The sequence below is a fragment of the Amphiura filiformis genome, chromosome 1 (genome assembly GCF_039555335.1).
Source record: "Amphiura filiformis chromosome 1, Afil_fr2py, whole genome shotgun sequence".
NCBI lineage: Eukaryota > Metazoa > Echinodermata > Ophiuroidea > Amphilepidida > Amphiuridae > Amphiura > Amphiura filiformis.
The window spans coordinates 24,816,757-24,827,088 of record NC_092628.1 but is presented as its reverse complement, the minus strand read 5'-3'; the positions used below and the strand labels follow the sequence as shown (position 1 = coordinate 24,827,088).

The window sequence follows — 10,332 nt, the reverse complement described above, 5'->3', positions numbered from 1 at the left end:
GGTAAAGTGAAAGAAATTGAACTGGTTATTTTGGCCATTTAACAAGCAGTTCTATGGGAGGACATATTATCATAATTTTTAAATTATGATAATATGTGGAACTTTGCTCTGTTGTCCTACAAAGACAACAAATTTGGCCAATTCCTTTTAGGTGCAAGTTGGCACATGTGTAAATATTACAAATATGCAAAAAAAAATCAGGTTTGAAAATTTTTTACCAATTTCATATTATAAGATCGCACATTATGGCTTTAAGGAAAAAGCAAATTTTACTTTCCCAATTTTATGTAATACATGTGTATTGTGTACATAAATGTATGTATGTAGATGATATACAAGTTGAAAACTGAAATACAATCCCTCCCAACACCACCTCCTGCCCAAGAAAAATCTTTTTTGATAGGGTAGTGGTGGAGGACTCAGGGATATTGCAACATTTACCTTGGAATTACAAGTACTTACACAATGGTGATTTTTTTTTCTGAATATACCATATCATTTTGAATTTAAAAAAAAATCACAAATAAATATTGTTTTATTGCCATGTCACCATTAAATGGAGACTTGCTCATTTTAATATATCAATACACACACATAATAATATATGAGTTTCTCCAAATCATGGAAAAAGTGCACATATTTCAAGATACATATTTGTCTATACAAAGTACAGCATTTTTACTTTGGTATTGTTTTTATTATTTTTTTTTATCCAAGTCTGTATCAAAGTAAAGTTGACTTCAATGCAACTTTATAAATCCTTGTGATTTTTACAATAAATTCAATTTTGACTGAATGGTTTGAAACAGTGTTGTACCCACTATTCCTTGGTTCGCCTCAAGTTTGGTAGAAATTTCAATGCTTTTTTTGCAGAAATCACTTTTGTACTTGAGCGTGTAAACTCTGCATGATTAACTTAACGCATGAATCAATACTGTGACCAGCAAAAAATGCACCTACAAAACTTCACTACCGAAATAACTACAAAATTTCACTACCAAACTTGAGATGATCCTATAGGCCATGCTTTAAATAATGGTATTGCTTCTTGTGTTGTACAAATATATACAAAAGATATATGTAGGTCAGAGGCTACATACATTACCTTTTGTTCTCATTGTTAACTTTTATTAAAATAATAAAAAGATAAATAAAAGTAAATCCTATTTTGGGCTATTCCAGTTGACACCCATACACCCTGCTATGGAAGACATAACCTTAATCTCCATTTCAATTAGAAACTCCCATTTAGGTATCCCATTTTAAATTGACATTCCTGTGTGGAAGATTTAAGGTCATGTCTTCTATAGGGGGTGTAATAGATACCAACTAGAATAGCCCATTTTACCAATGGAATTACCTGAACTTGAATTGCTTAGTCCTGTTGTCTCTGTTATTTCATTCTTATTGGTAACTGTCATAATTATTTTATGCAATTAGGATATTTTCTTGATGGATAATACAATGGAAACTCAAAAATCAGTTGACACAAATTCCTGGGTTAAACCGTCCTTAATTTATTTTTACGCTTTTCGTGGGGTCCAGCTGCTAACATAAAAAATGGCCACTTGTAAAAATGTTGATTACGTTTCTCCTATGCCCCTAAAAATCATGTTATTTTGACCCACTTCCTATTTGTTACAGGGGAGGGGTTAGGCGGCACATCTTTTTTTGGTCCTATAGCACTATCGGTGCCTGAAAAGGTACTGATGACTTTTATCGTACCCAAAACATTTGTACAGTGCATTCTTTTTTATTTTTAAATGAAAAACAATATTACTATGCAACTGTTAATTATTATACTTGTTCAAATTTATTACATCTCCAGGGAGTGATGTTAAGAGTCACTGATAGTTCTACAGGACCAAATTGGATGTGGTGCCTTAGCAATGAAACAAAGCTGGCGATGTTTATAGAACATTGTCGATGTTTTGAGTTCAGACATTAAAAACAAAATTGCGTATTCCAGTCAGGTACAAAAACAGTCAGTTTAACATAATTTGATATTTAGTATAAATGAAAAAATATCAGGCACCTAAACTTACATAAGGCCTAGTAGTGGAAATGTAAAAAAACAGTGGAAAAACTTACTTTTTTGACTGAAAAAACAGTATTTGCTAACTTTACATGAAATATTTGTACGAAATTACTTGTCAATAGTTGCTTATAGCACAAGAATTAATCACACAGCCACCGAATTAACCCCATGAGAACTACCTGCCGATTGGTCAAAAGAAGTTTTCATTATCAATTGGACCAATCAGCAACATTGTTAGAATAATTTCACCACACAAAAAATTGGGGTGAATTATTTGCAAAGCTCCATTCTGATTAAAATGGTTAAAATGAAGATATCATGTAATTGACCAATCAGAGAGAATGTTAGATCGGCAGGTAGTGCTCAGGGGGTTAAGATATTTTCTATAAAAGGCACTTTTAAAAGTACATGGCTTACATACATGGATTTACCTTAAACTTGAATCTGTTGAAGGTAAACAAGTAACTTTATAAAGATTTCATCAGTATTGAATTATACATGGAAGACTTGGATACAATCTTTTGTATTCATGTTGCCAATCATTCAAGTAAGAAAATAACACAACAAATGATCATCTGGACTACTTTTTGGTTGGCTACAGTATTGCTGCCATAGATTGAAGTGGTACTGAACATCAGTCTGATGTTCTTATGCTTGTTTCATACTTTCTTACCGCTTTGCTGCTCTGACAACAATTTTGCTTCACTGTGCAGTCGCACCAGAAAAGCTAGCAGTGACCAGCGCCATGCCAATATATTGATTACTCCACCGCTTTGCCCAAGCGGCAGATTGCTAGGAGTCAAGTCAACTCGGGAGCGGTGCTGCTCTGATGTATAAGAACAGGAAACGATTTTTGGCGGTGCTAAGCAGCAACATTAGCTTTCATAGTCATACAGCTGCCACTCAGCTGAGCGCCACTTGCAGAAAAGTACAAGCAACATGATGAAGTGTCACACCACTCAGCGATAAGCACCAGAAAGTACGAAACCAGCATTAGTATTTAATCTTGAACACAAATCTCTGTCTGTATCTCATGAGAATAACCTGCATTAAACTTGAAAAGTGGCAAACTTGGACAAGAAACAATAATGTATGTTTTTTTAAAACATCCATTTTCAGATTATGAAATTCGCAACAGGTCAAAAGACCCACCACAAAATCTAGGTAGTCAAGTATTATCTGGAGGATGTAGCAAACCACAGTGGCACAGATAGTCAAGATGATCAATTTGCACTCTTGTTTATGCAATTATACATCATTGCCTAAGTATCATAACTCTTAAATTACCCAGTGCAGAAAAGTAAAGAGCCTTCACAAGGCTGATCCAGTCCACTGTGTTATAAATCTATGCAAGCTTTGCAAGCATTTCAAGCAAGGGAGGGCGAGTTAGCGCAGCGGTAATTCCCTCGCTTTGCACCACTGAGGTCCCGGGTTCAAGCCCCGGCGCGGCCCAAGGACTCATGTGCACTTGGTTTATCCCGATTCCATGCTCGCTCTCGCAGGTTTTCTCCGGGATCTCCGGTTTCCTCCTGATTTCAAAAAATCGGTGATTAGTTGTTTGGCTATCAAAAACTTCCTTCACCCAATGGAATTTGGGGAGCTGCATAGAATTGGTGGATGTTACAATCTAAGTGCGGATAGGTTTGCGCCAAGTTCGCTGCAACCAGCCTAGTTGATGCGATCTGATTGTGATGATTCACCATGGCAGCGAAATTACAGCGCTTTGATCCCTCTAAGATCCGGAAAAGGCGCTATATAAAACACCGAAATTTATTATTTATTTATTATTTCATTTGTACATTCACATATGAAGTAGCCTAATTAAGATATTATATCTATATTTCAAGATTATAAATGTACGTATATAGCATTATGTCAATTATTGCATATCATTCAAGAGTTACCACATACTTCTGTAATACAACTCTAAACCTTTAAATAACAACAACAACAAATCTGAGGAGCACCAACTAATGTTAAGTCCTTTACACACGCTAGTCCAAAGGCAGGTTTTCTCATAATGAATTTTGAAAATACAGGATCAGCTTCACATTGGGCTATTCCAGTTGAAATCCATACACACACTATGTAAAACATGACCTTAATCTCCCACACATGGGGCGTGAATGTCAAATGGGGTTACCTGAATGGGTGACTCCATTTGAAATCTATACCCCCTGTGTGGGAGACTATAGGTCACATCTTCCATTGAGGGTGTATCAAGCAACATTTGAACCAAATATATTATAGAGAAGACACTTGCAACAAGTGTATACAATAAAATTAGAAGCTTATTTGATTTGGAGCTTAATAATTTTGATGGGTATATGCGATACAAAATGTGAATACAACAAAATGGAAAAAACAGTCACTGGTATCAAAACAAATCTTAAGTTAACAAATTCATAACCCCAAGAGGTATTCTGCAAATAAACACAACAAAATGGCACAACTGATATACACTATTGTCATAGTTGAGTTTTCACCTTGGGAGTAGACACCTTCATGATATCTGGAACACAGCAATTAGCAATTTTTTTCAAGACCCCAAACCAAACCCTTAACCATAATTACATGTAGATAACATGCTTCATAGAGCAGTGATTCATTATTACTTTTCAATTAGCTCTCCTCTATCTAGATGGTCTGGGGCAGGTATTAAACCAGATTCTTGCTTGATGATGTACTTACGGGTGTAAATTTATTGTATTTACCACGAAAATATCATTTTCCACCTGATTTCTGTGAGCGCCGCCAATCCCGGACAGACAATACGGTATGTGCAGTTTTTGTCTATTAACTCAAAACAATCAGTATATCAGCTGTACCCTTAAGTTGTAGGGCAATATTAATCCTGGCAATGCAAATATTACAGGTATTTGTAAGCATAGACCATTATAATCACATAATCACTCACATTGTAAGTTATCATTTATAGGATTAAGTCTATTACTTTTCAAATCGTCATTGTGGTATTGCTAGTTATGTATAATTTACCCAAAATTTTTCATCATAAATATAACATAGTATTTATTATTACTAAAGCAACAAAAAACAATTGATTCTGTGATTGAAGAGGTTTATCAGATCTGTAAATTAATCAACTAGATTTAGAGTTCATTTGTCAAGACCAAATAACTAACAGTGTTGATGATATTATTGATCCATCTGCTTGGAATGGAACAGAGATGAGGGGACATTCTATCAAAGTCACATCTTGACCAGGGATCTTGATCCTTTACTCAAGACCAACATTGGAGGCAGGAGTAACACTTCCGGTAAAACTGAAACATCCAGTCAAGAGTCTTGTTCCAAGAAGATGGATCATTAACATCATCAATACTTTGAGAAAGGTTTTTGACGACACTGTCAGCAGAAAAACACAACTCTAAATTAACAATTGATTCTATTTATGGCCCTACCTATACAATCAAAGAGATACAATAAATCAAATAGAAACCAAATTAAATATTTGGTTTTATAAATGGTTACTTCAAATGAATACTATGCTAGCTGTAGTGGTGTGTTGGAATTCATATTTAGAGGACAGGTACTGGAATGTGCACAAAAAAACAAAACAATTAAAACAGGAAACATGGATTTTCAAGTACTTCTTATACAATTTCGGTATAAAATCAGCAATACATACAACTTGTATGTATATTTAAAGCTTATAGTATAAAAGGATCTAAATAAATAGATATGGACGTTACCTCAAGAATGAACATTTGGAATGTCTCCTGTCCAAACCAAGGAGATATGAACTTACAGAGTCCAGGCTCAGAATTGCCCCATGCGTAACACTGTCATGTAAATTTGGACACAAAATACTGTACTTCCAGCATTTATTGGCAAGCACCCAAAATTGAATGATAAGTTACGTCTATAAGCTTGAGTGTTATAAAGATTAGTGTATGTAGTACTAATGCCCCTGTCAGACTTTCCTGCCGCTTGCTGCTGCAGCAAGTGACATGAGGTATCAACAAATAACAAGCCTTGACTGTATCCATTTGTCTGCAATGCGTGTGCGCCACACAGCTCAACGGCATGGTAGTATGAAACCAGCATATTAGTACATGCTATCGGAACAATGCATCACATACATGGAACAATGTAACACATACATGCACAGAATACAAACAAGCACTAACTTCCAATCAAAGTTTAGTTAAGGATGCATAGTGAAATTAGCCGGAGGTACACATTCTGCCTTCCATGAGTGACACAATGACATGACGGAGTCTGGACTCTGTAAGTCTAATCTCTTTGGTGACCTCCTAGTGCTTTTGGCATTAATCAAGGTGCTGGGCTCATTTTAAACTTGAACCACCAATCAAGGACTATAGTAGTAAGGTGATAATGGATAGAAGTCAATATATTAGACTTTTTTCAAATTTGTCATTAGATTAACCATCTTACTGATGATAAAGTAGGCCTATACCATGGACAAACAGTCAAAGTCTCAGCATCACCCGATAATGATGAGGGCCGATTGTTCCATAAAATTACATTTGCGCAACGCTGCTGTGATTGTTGGACATGTCACGATCGAACAAACTGCCCTCATGAATATGCAGGAATTTGCAGCATACAATGCACGGGGACTTTGACTGTTGATAAATAGTCTGTAGTAGTATGTGGCCTATACTATGCTATTACTTGGCAAGCAGACGACCCATCCATGTTTAGGAACTAAACCAAAATATTGATGAAGCACTATGAATACAACCAGTTTCATTTGAGGAGTGGGGTGAATCTTTTTTTAAATAACATTTCTTATTTTCTCGTATACTAAACAAAATATCATGGCGATTTTGAACTACTTCTGGTTTTAATCAAGATGAGGAAGGAGTGAGGAGCACGGCAGCTTTGTAAGGAACTATATCGCTATATCAGACTTCATCAACTTTTTGGTTTGTTTCCCTAAGCACACAAAACTGAAAACTCGGTGCTACAGAATACAAGTAATAATAATTTAAGTTAATTACAACACATTATTTCGTTCATATATAGGAAGGTGTAAGGTTATAAGGAATGACTTTTCAATATGGGCTATTCCACTTGAAATCTATACATGCCTGCACAGTGTCATCGCCCCGATATCTTCATGGCAGAAATCGCCATGATGGTAGATCGAATCCACAGTCACGCATGACCATTTTGTTCTGACCTGTTTAATAGTTTTGAGACACATAATGGGCCAAAGGACATCTGACTAAGCCTATTGACAATAGCCTGGTGACTGACCTCTGTAGATGTCAGTGAGCATGGTACGTCACCTGCTTTTAAACGCAAGCTAGCGACTATCATATTCTTTCAACACGTATATTCAAGTGCAAGCCTTGAAATTGGCTTCTTTAGAAACAAAAAATTATGGGAGATATTCATCATTTTCTACCCCGGTATCCAAAGATTTATCGTCTGAAAATCAAATTGTGCATAGCAGTTACAGGTGTATTGATCCCCCTCCCGCATATTGATTTAGTTTCCTTGCCTGTACAAAATAATTATTTCCCAGGCGTCGTCACTGTGCCCTGTGGAAGACATAACCTTAATCTCCCACACATGGGGTGTAGATTTCAAATGGAGTCACTCATTCAGGTAACCCCATTTGAAATTCATACTCCCTGTGTGGAAGGTTAAGGTTATGTCCTCCATAGGATGTGTATGGAGTTCAACTGAAATAGCCCAATGGAAGTGTTTGCTTTTAAGAAATGCATAAGAGCAGAATTCCTTGGCTCGTGAGTCATAAGCAGTCATTACATACATAATACATTTTATCATTCCATCAAATACATGAATACACATAACCCCTTGCTAATTATGACTGGGCTTCTATTTATGGCCAAACTTGCATTTGCAGATGATCTTATTAATGATCTCCTTGATTGGTTCAAAATTGGACACGACATTCATTTTGGCCAATCATGGGATTAACCTCACATTTTCAAAGTTCTGTGCTATGTCAACCTTGTTTTGTCCAAGGTGTTGAACATATAAATAGCATTTCAAGTTCAAATAAGTTCAATATGTGCCAAGGTAAAAGTATGTTCCCCTGACTTGACACACATTTTATTGTTTATTTATTTCTTGGAATAAACCTGAATCCATCAACACAGTCTCAAAAGTGTATTCAACAATTATTCCTATACCTTTGCTGTTAATCTGTGACGACTCCACACTTTTATAGTAGCGTATACAAGTACAATTGTTCATGCCTGGAACCTGTGTGCATGTGACACGATCTGGTTCATGAGGGCCAAAGGAGGCATTTTTGAAAATTGAGTTACTGTAATTATTACATTATGCTTACAATAGGCTATCATTGACTGAAAACACCAAAGGTCTAGCATATTTGATTCAGCCCTGGAAATCTGTGGCAGTGCGGGCGAATCCACTTGGATTCTCGCAAGAGAATTTTGTGAGAATCCTTGATTCGTGCAAATCTACATCCCGCTCCCGCTGCACAATGATTGAAAAAAATACTGCCCTCATACAGTCTGATTTAGTCTTCCAAGATGGCGACTCTGGCGAACAAAAGATCAGCCTGCAACCGATGGCTGTTTTTGCTTTTAAAACACCCTCTCAAATCAGTATTATTGTACAAATTATTAATGATTTAAGTAAATTATACCATAATTCGCCATTTTGGGGGTTCGGTTGTTTAAAAGTAAAAATATGGAGTAAAAACAATAAAATACATAAGAAAATAGACATCAAAAAACTTCATAACTTTTGAATCAACAGGCTCAAACTTGGTACATATTTTATTCTTTCTGTAAACTGCCAATGCACTACACGAATCCATATGGATTCACCCGGTTAATGTTTTACGAGAATCTTTGCACGAATCAATTCGCGGACTCGCGTCGGATTTCTGATGTCTATTTTCTTATGTATTTTATTGTTTTTACTCCATATTTTTACTTTTATCTCAGTTTCAAATTTGCTGCCTTTGGCCCCCATGGACCAGATCGTGTCACATATATACATTACATGCTTACAAATTGATTCAGTATTTTGGAGGTAGTGGCTAGACATTGACATTTTATTTTGTAGTTTTATTGCTGATATATCAACAGAGAAATCAGAGAAATCTTTTTGGCAGTGTTTAACTTACTTTCCTCATGAAATAATCATGTGAAATAGATTGTTTTAGCTAGGTATTTCAATCATGTTTCCCCATTGTTCATTAACAACTCGTGTCCGGCGCATCTGTGAGCTACCCTCGTGAATTAAACCACACAGACACATCGTTGTTAAACAGTGATGAACAATAGTGAAACATGATTGAATCCCTAAATCGAGTGTAGAACAGGAATAACAACTACTGCTGTCTATAGTATCAAACATGCATACATTGTGATCAAGTGCATATGGGGCTGTATTCCTGTTGAGTGCTTTGCCATGCCACTACGCCCATTATTCTTGTAACAAATTATCTAGTATAGCTTCACGGGATAATATCATATGGGTTTTATCATCTGCTGTATATAGTATCAAGAACATCCACACATTTCCTATTTCTTTCTCTGCATTTGTACCTGCAAATGCTTTGTGAATACCAAAGATATTATACCCAAAGACTACCAACTCAAAATTGCACCATGCGTAATGCTGAGGCAAATCCGCCATCTTGGTTTGCTGCTCATAGATAATGTACCTCCGGCATTTGTCGGCAAGAAGCCATATTCAGACAATAATTTGCATCTTTTAGCGTGAGCATTTCAATGGTTTATGTATGCAGTGCTTTGTGCATGTTTTTGCCACACACTTTGAATTAAGCTTGCTGGGCACATAATGAATCCGGAGGTACAATAAGTTGACTCCATTAGGGACAACCAAACATAGCTGAGTCGGTACTCTTTGATTCTACCTCACTGGTGAATACACATTAATACTTCATCACGGTAGGTGTAACAATGCAGTCTTCCAGCCTCTCCTCATCCAATTCAGTGCTATGATGATACACACATTTCTACGACACATACTTGGAGATACCAGATGAGCGAGTGAAGGCAAGCATGGTAAGGGAACAAACCAAAAGATCGATGATGTCCTATAAACGTAACTAGTTTCGTTTCTCAGCCGACCCCCTCCCTCCCTGCCAGAAACGTAATAATGAAATGTTGAAAAGTTTGACATAATAATAATAATGACACATTCTTCAGACCGATGTTTTTGTATAAACGTAATCGAGTATTTTTACCCCCTCCCCCTAATCATTGATCTTTTGGTTTGTTCCCTAAGCAGTTCCAACACCTTTGAACAGTGGCATACCCAGGTGGTGGCTT

General features: G+C 36.4%; 1 long non-coding RNA gene across 1 annotated transcript; it reads right to left on the bottom strand.

The window, feature by feature from the left end:
- Positions 1 to 721: 721 nt before the first annotated feature.
- On the bottom strand, positions 722 to 5,852 carry LOC140136101 (uncharacterized). Its single transcript, XR_011856617.1, has 2 exons — positions 3,612 to 5,852; positions 722 to 3,564 (listed from the first exon to the last, which is right to left on the bottom strand). It is a non-coding gene; the product is annotated as an uncharacterized lncRNA (long non-coding RNA).
- Between the last annotated feature and the right edge of the window lie 4,480 nt (positions 5,853 to 10,332).